Source organism: Peromyscus californicus, unplaced genomic scaffold (assembly GCF_007827085.1).
Source record: "Peromyscus californicus insignis strain IS unplaced genomic scaffold, ASM782708v3 Scaffold_5__1_contigs__length_169319896, whole genome shotgun sequence".
NCBI lineage: Eukaryota > Metazoa > Chordata > Mammalia > Rodentia > Cricetidae > Peromyscus > Peromyscus californicus.
The window spans coordinates 139,313,954-139,325,678 of NW_026294573.1; the positions used below are offsets into that span (position 1 = coordinate 139,313,954).

Consider the following 11,725-nt stretch of genomic DNA (forward strand, 5'->3'; position numbering starts at 1 on the left):
AGGGCAAGGATATTTTGGTTTTGGTTAAAATAATTTTCTGATTAAAGTCTTAACAGATTTCTAAAATGCAAAAGCAAAGCATGTTTTGTAACGGATTGGTTCAATGGTACCCAAAGAGAAAAACTCATTATTCCTTTGCACCACCCTCTGTGAGCCTGCGAGCCTGTGAGACACCACCCTCTGTCCTGTGCAAAAACACCTTTGCCTCTCTCCTCACACACACACAAACAGATTCAAACACACGCGCTTACACATTAACACACATGCTTACAGATAAGACAGCTGTCTTCTGGAGGTTTCATTTTCCAAATGAGGACCTGGCCCTTAGGAGCATTTTGAAACTCTTATGGGGGAGAAGGGGGGTTCAGTTGGGGATAAGCTTGAAGGAACAGGAAGAGGGAAGAGGGGGATCTCTGGTGTGTAAAATGAAAAAAAAAATTTCTTAATTAAAAAAATGGAAAAAATAAAACTAATAAAAAATACGATCTGATTTATAATCTCTATCTTTCATAAAATACATACTCTTACACTTTTTAGTTCATTAAACAAGTCATGTAGTAACTCACTTGACAGTCATCTGTACCAGGAGAAGCCTAGAGACAAACTCTAAGTACCAAGTGAGTGTGTTAAACATGAAAGACACAAACATCTTCACTTCTGAACTTCTGAGTGTGGCAGTTGTAACATTCACAACTTCCAATGAGTCACAAAGAATAAAAATGCCACAAAGTCAGCAAAGAATCCAGGAGTTATTAGTCATATGACTGTGAAGACATATGTTAAAATACTGAACTCAAGTTCCAAAGCGCGACTGCCAGCCGGGAGATGTGCAGAACAACCTGTGCACCCAGCTACTCACTGTGGGGCCCACCTGGAAGGCCACCACTGCAGTTATTTTCCTTCGTGGATCAGGGGATACTGGGCACAGCAGGGCCAAAGCTTCTGCAGATGTCAAAGTTCCCACATGAAATGTGTCTGCCCACACGTGCCCATTATGCCTATTGTATTAAATATGAATATGGTTATGCCTTCTTGGTGTGATACTGTAGAACTTTCACCAGGTTCCCAGGATAATGAATCTGGAATCAAACAGAAATGTAGCAGAAAATGTAAAAGCTTTGGTAGATCAAGAAGTGAAGAATAGCGTTCCCCCTAACAGTTGTTTAGGGAGGATTTTCTCAGGGAGATGCCAGTTCTTTCTTTGAGCACTCCTCTCACCACACAACAGAAAGGCAGCATCGTCGCACTCAGTGCAGACTTCCACGTCGGCTTCATTTCCTCGGGGTCCTATCAACATCGCTGATAGTGACATCCCAATTCTCCTGTTCCATGGAGATTGTGCCCCTTTAGTTCCCTTAACATGTGTTTCTCTTACTGTTGAAAAACTAAAAGCATTGGCAAAAACAGCCATGATGAAAGCATGATGCACAGCTATTGTCAGCAGGAAATGATGGATGTCTGGGAGTTCATTGATAAACTCCTACCTCTGATTGATTGACGTCACTAAGAGGCCTTGTGCAGACGTTCACCAGCATCACTGTAGTAGAGTATAAACCCTTTCCCATGCCTGATCATAAAACTTCTAATGTTTGCAATATTAAAATGTTTTGCAAATACATAATGATACAGACTAAATGATGTCTCCCTCATTGGAAATGTATGATTTTTTTAAGTTTCTATACATATATCTGTATTATATAATCTAAAATATACTAGTATTAAAGTAGGTGAAGAGAAGCAGCTTCCATCTTTTTCTCAAATTAATTCAGCAAAATAAACTACCACACCCAGAGTTTTATTGCATCATTTGAAAATCACTAGTATGCTCACTGAAAATTTGTTCAAGTCTAAACAAGCTGTTAGGATAATCTGTAAGTGATTTGTTAATGCTGTGAGTTAGACTGTGGTTTTACTCAATTGTTTAGTCACCATGCAGTGTCTATTTTTATATGTGTAATCACATATACATGACTGGAATACATAAGGTTGAGATGGTATTACATTATCCTTAATACCAGAGACAATGCTATTAAGTGTCAAAAAAAAAAGTAATAACATTCTTCAATTAGTGGACCTTTTATAGGGGACCAGGCTTTTGTTTTCCTTTTATTTAATTTTTTTTCTCCTCTCAAGAAACAAATAGGCCGGGCGTGGTAGCGCACGCCTTTAATCCCAGCACTCGGGAGGCAGAGGCAGGCAGATCTCTGTGAGTTCAAGGCCAGCCTGGTCTACAAAGCGAGTTCCAGGAAAGACGCAAAGCTACACAGAGAAACCCTATCTCGAAAAACCAAAAAAACAAAAAAAAGAAAGAAAGAAAGAAAGAAAAAAGAAAAAAAAGAAGAAAAAAGAAACAAACAAGAAAAAGGTTCATTCTTGATCTTCCATAGAAGACCAATATTGCCTCTCTGCTGTAAAAACTTCTCAATAGATATTATAATTTGACATCTTGAATCACAGACTATGGTATTTCAAATACACATAATGTGTAAAGAAACCAAACATTATTTAATCTTATATATTTCAAAGAACTGCACCTTAGTCCAACCTTAGACTGTAGAGTTATCAGAATTTTCAGTCCTGAAAATAATTCTGTGGTTTTATTTGTCTGTAAAATCTTAAAGGGTAAATAATATCTTGGCATGTTCAGAAATACTTGAGACTGGTTTTAAAATATAATTTCTTAAATGTCTTATAGCAGACTTTAAGTTTACATTTTCTGTACATATGTTATTATTGAAACTAAATACTGTACATGATGAGCAATCAGAAACTTTTGTTTTTTATCTGATAACAAACTAATTTGAAATTTTCATTTTAGTTAATGTTCTGAAAGTTAATCTCCTATGAAAACATTAAAATAAAAATTGTTTTATTTTAAATCATCAAAATATCCAGAATACTGATGAAAAGTATTAAAATGAATTTATGGGTAATAAAGAATGTTTAGAACCATTATACACATAGTATAGTTATCACACAGTTGAATATGTTGCAAAAATTATTGCTATTTCTGTATAAGGTCATTTCTGAACTGTTGCTTTTCTTGCTGTTTTCCAACTGACAATGACCGTGCTAAGAAGCATGGTGCTAACTGATATGGAGATCATAACTAGATAGGATGTTAAGAACTAAGCCATACAGTTAGTCTGGATTTAAAACAATTTCAAACAATCATTTACTACTTTGCTTTCCTTCAAAGAACATAAACTTCAGTTATACACACCAGTAAAGTCTTATTTAGGGGAAATATTCCATTGAATTCATAAGCAACAATGTGGGAAAATGTAATGTTTTAAACAGTTTCAATCAATGTCAAATAAAATTTAATTCCGGCTTTGTAGCTAGAATTTTCCTGCCTGGCCCACAGTCAGGACAAATCTCACTCACCTGCCAGTCCCTCACCTGCCAGTCCCACAGACGCTCAGACCCGACCAAGTAAACACAGAGACTTATATTGGTTACAAAGTGTATGGCCGTGGCAGGCTTCTTGCTATCTGTTCTTACAGCTTAAATTAATCCATTTCCATTAATCTATACCTTGCCACATGGCTCGTGGCTTACCGGCATCTTCACATGCTCTTTCTCATCATGGCGGCTGGCAGTGTCTCTCTGACTCAGCCTTCCACTTCCCAGCTTTATTCTCCTCCTTGTCCCACCTATACTTCCTGCCTAGCCAATGGCCAATCAGTGTTTTATTTATTGACTAATCAGCAACACATTTGCCATACAGAACATCCCACAGCACAGCTTTCCTGTAGAAAAAAATATTGAACTCAGAACTTCTCCAGCAATGACCAAGAAGAGACTACACTGCTGAAGAAAAAAGAAAACCTCTGTCTTCTCATGGAACTGTTAAGTTGATTAAAACAACAATATCGTGTTTTAGTATAGAAATGCTTATGTTGTTAAGAAGAGAAGAAAAGTCATCTAAAAGCAATACCTCCAGGATAGAGGTTAAATGAGAGACACACCTAAAATCACTAGTCCTATACTCAACACATCTCTAACAAGATATCATACCAATGGCTCTCCATCACTAGTGGCCTATACCTGTGTTCAGTCTGCAGCAGAGTCGGGTTCTACTAATGAGACCCATTCACAACTGTCTGCCCTCAGTTCAGTGACTGCCTTAGTTCCAACAGTCAGACCTACCTTGTAAATTCAGGCTCTTTATCAAGACCTCGGGAACTTCTCTAGAAACCTGACATTGGTGTCAGCTTCAGTGACCAACATTGTTAATGAGTATTGGTCAATGTAGTGTCAACAGTCCTCATCTGTTGAGCACACACCACATATCAGGGACAGTTTCAAAGCGCTTTACACATTTCCATTTTGAAATCCTTAAAACCATCTTAGACTGTTTTCTGCCAGAGACAGCATAATTTGTAGAGTTTTACTGGGATCATGGTGGTAGAAACTGTAAGTCCAAGAGTGTGGCATCAGCATCTAAAGTGGGCCTGTGTACTACATCACTCCATGGCAGAATGTACGAGGGAAAAGTGCAAATAACAGAGAAGAAGGAGGCTGAATGTATCTGGCTATGAGAAGCTCACTCCTATGAAACAGCATTCATAGCCTAGTTACCAAAGTTTCCACCTCTTAGTACATAGCAACTAAATTTCAATTTGAATTTCAAGTCATAACACAATCCTACAAAGTAGCTGTTAAGCACCTCTTATATGTCAAAGCACTAGAGTACACTAAAGAAGAATAAACTATAGCCCTGAAGAAGTTATATTCTATAGAAACTAAGATCAACATTAAAAACATATTCATTTTTACAAAACCAAGACAACTCCAGTCAGGTTAAGAGAAAACAGACAATCACATTTTCAGAAAAACAAAACAACAATAATACAAATCCCAGACAGAGATATTAGGATGTCCATTGATGGTAAAATCCCCAGGCAACTGACAGATGTTAAAAATCTGTTAGAAAATAAACTTAAGCCAGACTTCTCAGAATGTCTTATGCACAAAGTTTTGAAATGTATAAGCTCAAACTAAAAATCAAAGATCTCAAAAAAAAAAATGATGTATGAGTCTCAGCTCTGGCAGTATTGGGCCAGGCAATTCATTGTGTGATATTCTATGCACTACAAGATCTTCGTAAGCATCCTTGGCCTGTACAAAAAGATATACTTCTTCCTTCCCTTCCCTGGGATGGCAGGCCAAAACATTTCCAGACTGAGCTAAATGTCCTCTCAAGGATAAAATTGGACCAATTCATAACTACTGGGGTAAAGCAAAAAGAGTACACAGCAGAACCAGACTCTTAGAAGGAAAAACTTCACAGCTCAGTGTAATAGTACTTAGGAGGGGGAGATAAGGAGGAAGGAGAAGAGGAGGAGGGAAAGGAGGAGGAAGAAGAAGAAAATGAGGAAGAGGGAAAGAGGGAGATGGAGGAATGAGAGAGGAGAAGGGAAGGAGGAGGAAGGAAGAAGGAAAAGGAAGAGGAGCTGGAAGAAAAGAGTGTAGCTGTTTTTCAAGTGAGGGGGTTCTCAGCACAATAACTCCAATAAACCAATGGTGATGCGGAATCTGTAAACTCAATTAACATATCAAATAGCAGAATAAACTAAAACAACAATCAGTAAAACTAGACCACATATCAAAAAACTATTCAAAAGTGAGAGAAGTGAAGACAGAAAATACAAAAGGGAAATAAAGCTCTTTCTCATTTGGAGAAGAAAGCCAATGACAAGGGAGAAGAAGGTGGGGGTCAGACTAATGAAAACACTTTGTGAATCTAAGAAATGGTTAGAGAAAGGAGATTAAGAACTATAAAACAGGACAGAAATTTTTAAATTAAATTGATTCATATATATAAGACCCAGTAAGTATATCAGTAACTTTTTTCATTAGAAGAATGAAATAAAGCTGGAGAGATGGTTCAGTAGGTAAAGGCACACACCACCAAGCCTGACGATCTAAGATCAATTCCCCAGGACCCAAATGGTGGAAGGAGAACCAATTCCCATAAATTGTCCATCCTCTGACCTCCACACATGAGCCATGGTACATACGTACGTACATACATACATACATGTGCACACATACATATATACAAAAATAAATTAGAGAATTAAATGAAATATATTAGTTATCTAAATATGTTGTCAGACATTTATTTTCTAATTATTAATTTTATAATGTTGCTTATAAGAAACACATACAAAATGCAAGGATATAGAATAATTAAATGTTAAAAATAGAAAAAGAAGTAAACATTAACTGAAAGAAGAAAACCATATTAGGCATACTAATAACAAACTTCATTTTAAGGAAAGAAATATCACTCGAGATAGAGTGATATTCCATAATGATAAAATCATCAATTCATTAGGAAAGTATGAAATTCCCAATGCATGTGGATTCCCAACATAATTTCTGGGGCTTGAGAGATGACTCAGTGGTTAAAGGTATTTACTGCACTCTAGCAGAGGACCTCTTACAGAGGTCCAGTTCCCAGCACCCAGGTGGCTCACAGCCATCTGTAACTCTACTTCTAGGGAATCCGATGCCCTCTTCTTGCCTTTGTGGACTCTCATATGCCTGAGGTGCACATAAACTGACAGAGGCAAACAAGTATATGTATAAAGTTGATAAATGAATAAAATTCTTTAAAAACTTCCAAATATATTAGGCAAAAAATGGAGGAAAATGAGAAGTAAGAAGTCTACTAACATACAACAGACACAAACATCAGCTACCAAAGTTGAACTAAATGGTACGTACACCAAACACTTTCTTTGGAGTGTTTGTGAAACATATGCCAGACCACTATGCAAATTTAATATGATTTAAGTCATTCAATTACATTCACTGATCACAGAGTAATTGGACTAAAAACCAACTGCAAACAAAAAATAAACAAATTAATTTAAATGCTTGGAAACTAAGCAATGCACTTCTGTTACCTTGGCAGCACTAAAGGAAATAAATAAAAATAACACTTTCAGTTGAATGCTTTAAAGGATGGCCTGGGGGCTGGGGAGTTCCACGGCAGAACTCATGCTTAGCTTTTCAAGAGGTTTTCAGAAACAATGATTTTAAATACACATTTAAGAAAAAAGAAGGTGATGTCTGGCCTATGTTGCCACCAAAGGCCATGCAGATACCCAGGATCTAGGCTGAAACCTGTGGTCATGTTGGTACCCAAGAGCTGTGCCACCACCGGGATCATGCCGATCTAAGTAGCTATTGAGAGCTGCTGGTAGCAAAAGACCATGGGCGTATACAGCAGCTGACAACTAGTGTTCAGAAGGTCAACCTATCAGAACCACTCCAACAAACACCTGAGACTGTCCTCTGAGTGCCACAAGAGCCATAGCACACATGAGGCTGCAATCACGAGAGAGAGGGAAAGAATATTCTCAAAAACGAAATGGGCAAAACCCCACATTCAGAAGGATGAGATAGATAAAAGTGATACCAGAGAAATTGGAATCCCTTCTTGGGGTTCTTAGTCTAATTAATAAAATGAATTAGAAAGGACTCAAATGGAAGCTCGAGGATGGTTATTTTATTTCAGAGTTAAAACTCCAAAGCAGGCAATTGTAAATCTCAGCAGCTGCCTAGAGGAGAAAGAGAGAAAGCAGGCTGTTTGAGTTAAGACTGCATGGTGGTTAGCCACAGGGTGGTTAAGTAGCCTGCTGGCAGGGAAAGCAGCTTTAGAGAATGGATAAGGAAGACCAAAGTACCTGGGGTGCGGGGGGGGGGGGGGGGGGGGGGGGGGGGGGTAATCCTACTGAGACTAGCACCTGAAAGGGACAGAAAAGAAGAAAAGGAAAAAGGAAACAGTATGCTTGAGTCGGGACTCAGAAAGGTGAGCAGATACAACAGAACAGAACTTCATAGCACCTTGCAGAGACTGCCTTAGGGCACTTCTGGGAAGGAAAAATACATTGACTCATTAAAGGACTAATTATTCTTCCTATCTCTTTAGCATAGTGTAAGGTAAACTCTCCATCCTGAGGAGTAGTTCCTTGGCCAGATGATAGACTTGCACAACTGGATTAACTCTGGAGGGAGTAGACAAGGGCATGTGTCTGCGCAGAGGTGGATTCCATTCTCTTGACTGGGAAGTAAGGCACTGAAGCCCCTTAAAGAAGATGGGCTAGAGGTTAAGTCCATCCCTGCTACATACAAGGTCTGGTTTCAACAAAACAAACAAAAAAGCACTTCAATAGTCACTCTTCCAAAGACAGACCAATAGTCAATAAGCACATAAAAAGATTTAATACCACTAATCCTCAGAGGTGCAAATCAAAACACTTCACTCTATTTATACCATAGCTATTATCAGAATATAATTTAAATAACAAGTGTCACTTAAGAAGTGTTACTGACACAAATATGAAATAATGCAGTCTCTATGGAAAATACCTTGGGGTTCCACTAAATGTTAAACACACAATATATAGTTACTTAATGAAGATAGTGAGGTGTCCTCTTAATATGTCTAGACATGGACCCCACACAAACGGCTCACAAGACCAAGTAACTTCCTTTAACTGTTAGAACTCTCATTCCCTCTAAGAATTCACCTATTGTGCCACTGTCTTTCCTGCAATATATTTTCTTTATTAAATCTTTTCTAACTGTTCTAGTCTAAAAAATGTTGGGATGTGTGTGTGTGTGTGTGTGTGTGTGTGTGTGTGTGTGTGTGTGTTTTCACATGAGTAAGTCAGAAGACAACTGCAGATGTCACACCTCACAAGGCATTTACCTTGTTTTTTGAGACAGGGTCTCACACTGGTCTGGAGTGCCCAACTTTTGTACTTGGGTCTTAGGAATCAAATTCTGGTCCTCATGGTTTTGTGGCAAGCAATTTATCAACTACTGATCTATCATCTTGCCTCAATTTTTCTCCCCCCCCCACTTCTGTCTTACTTTTCCATTGTTTTAACAAAACACCATGACAAAGACAAAGCACTTAATTTGAGGTTCACAGTTCCATAGGGTTAAAAGCCATGACTTGTCATGGTGGGGAGCATTGGCAATAGGCAGGCATGGCATGACATTGGAGAGGAGCTGAGAGTTCACATCTCCAACCACAAGCACGAGGTAGAGAGAGCTAACTGGGATTAGTGTGGGCTTTTGAAACTTCAAAGTCCACCCCCCATAGCATACCTCCTCCAACAAGTTTACACACCTCCTATAGCCTACCTCCTCCAACAAGTTAACACACCTCCTAATCCTTCCCAAACAGTTCCACCAATTGAGAACTAAGCATTCAAATACGTGAATATATAGGGGCCATTCTCATTCAAACCACACCACCCTCCCCCCAAATACTGTAGATTGCACCATGTGCATGCTAGACAAGCAGTCTACCACTGAGTTATATCCTCCATTCTCTGCTAAATACTTTTACCCCCATGCCATCATCTTGTCATCAGAGTTCCAGGAATAGTATTAACTTAAAAATTAAAGGCAGAGATGCATGCCTGTATAGCAATATTCACACATATTACTCAGTCACTAAAAGGCTAAAACAGGTACTCAAGCTGGGATGGAGCTTGGAATAAGGAACTGAAGCAGAAGCCTGCTTACTGGCTTGTTCCTGCTTTCTAATACTATCAGGAACCACCCACCCAGAGGTGGCACCACCTCCTGTAGGATGGGCCACTCACAACAATCATTAAGAAAATACCACACAGGCTTTCCCACAAGCTCAGTTGGTGGGGGCATTTCCTCACCTAAGGCACTTCTTCCTCAATGTCTCTAGCCTGTGTCAAGCTCACATAAAAACTAGCCAACACAGTATGAGAAAAAACACCATGCACCAACGCAAAGTAAAATAAGTTAGACACCAAGGACAACAGGTTCATTCTATTTTTTTGGGCTAAGCACAGCGGACAAATATATTTAAACAAAAAGTAGAAAAGGAGCTGGGGCTAAGCATGTGTACAGGTTTGGGGGGTGAAGAGCTGATTTTCAGTTGTTACAAGGTCTCTGAGATGAAAGAGTTCTGGAACATTATTAAAAGCAACGGTCCCACGACTGTGTGAACTGTACGCCAGTAATATTTGAAACGGTCAAGCAATAAAACTTGAAGCTGGGCTGGAGAGATGGCTCAGAGGTTAAGAGCACTGATTGCTCTTCCAGAGGTCCTGAGTTCAATTCTCAGCAACCACATGGTGGCTCACAACCATCTGTAACGAGATCTGGTGCCCTCTTCTGGCCTGCAGGCACACATGCTGTATACATAATAAATAAATAAATCTTTAAAAAAAAAAAAAAAAAAAACTTGAAGCTATGTATATTTTACAATAAAACAAAACCATACTTTTGAGCAACAGTCATTATGGAGTCATTGAGATGGTTTAGCAGATAAAGACACTGGCTGCCAAGCCTAACTGCCTGGAGTTAATCTCCAGAACAATATGATAGTGAGTTAAAGTTTGGTAAAGACCAGAGATACAGATGCTTTCAAAGTATCTGTCCATATACTTACTGATTAAAAGGAGAAAAATGACTTCCGGGAAAGAATGGCGGGCACAGTCTTAACTGACCAGTTGACCACCATTACAAATGACACAAATCAACATACACCTCCTCGTGATGTGGGCATCGTGATGTGGGCATAAACCTATATCCTTGAAGTCATAGTCGGGATCACACACTCTGAATCAAATCATGATAAAGTATCAGAAAAATAAAATAAATTAAGGGCTTAACTAGGAAACAGTTATTCCCTCCATTCCAAATTCTCAGTATTACTAAAGACAAAGTAGGGCTGAGAAATCACTCCAGATTACAAAGGGACTAAAAAGGCAGGAAAACTAAACACAGTGTGTAAGTCTCCTGTGAAGGATGGAGCATGAAGAAAGTCTGACATAACCATTCCTGTGAAAAACCAATGAAACTTGAATTCCTAAAATTGATTTACTGTGTATACGTGTGGGCACACAGCAGCCACAGTAAACTTGTATGACTGTCAGGGAACAACTTGCAGGTTTTGGCTTTTTCCTTCCACCTTGTGTGTCTCAAGGACTGAGTGCAGGCTTGGTGATAAGTGCTTTTACCTGTTAAGCCATCTTGAGAGCCCATGAAAACTAACGCATGGATAGTCTGTACATAACTATTATATTAATGACAAATTTCCTAGTTTATTGATCATTGTTCAGGAGCAAAAAGAAAAAACTGGATATGGATGTGGAGAGGAAGACTGTGTGAAAAAATAGAACCAAGTGACATTCTAACAACTGCTGACTATGGCAGAGTACAAGGGATATTTCTACTAAGACTGCAATATTGTAGTTGGAGATTCTTTTCTCTAAATAAAAGGTTTTAAAAGGGGGTCTGAAACTTTTCCCTGCAAAGCAGACCAGAGTCAAGCTTCCAAAGTCCCCTCATGCTGGCATAGGGCTAACTGTGAATACTGGCCTAAACATAAAGCAGGTGCTAATGCACCTCTCCATCACCATCGCCATGTCTGTATCAAATCACAGCCCCTGGATCTTACAGAGCAAGCAGCACAGACAAAAATGTATCAATCAGGATGGGGCCCTGACATTGTGAGTACCAGGAACCTAAGATCATTCTAAAAGAACAGTAATATGTAAACACTGGGAAAATGACCACTTTTGTAACATTAGCAACAAATGGCACTTTCTTCAATCTTAGAAACCAACTGATTTTCCAAAATAGTTTTCTTGTTCACTATAGTCCTTTACTCATTTATTCTGGAAATATTTGAACCAAGTAACATTCACAA

General features: G+C 38.8%; 1 pseudogene; it reads left to right on the forward strand.

Moving 5' to 3' along the window:
* The first annotated feature begins 932 nt into the window (after positions 1–932).
* LOC128097806 (acyl-protein thioesterase 1-like) lies at positions 933–1,498 on the forward strand (annotated as a pseudogene).
* The last annotated feature ends 10,227 nt before the right edge of the window (positions 1,499–11,725 follow it).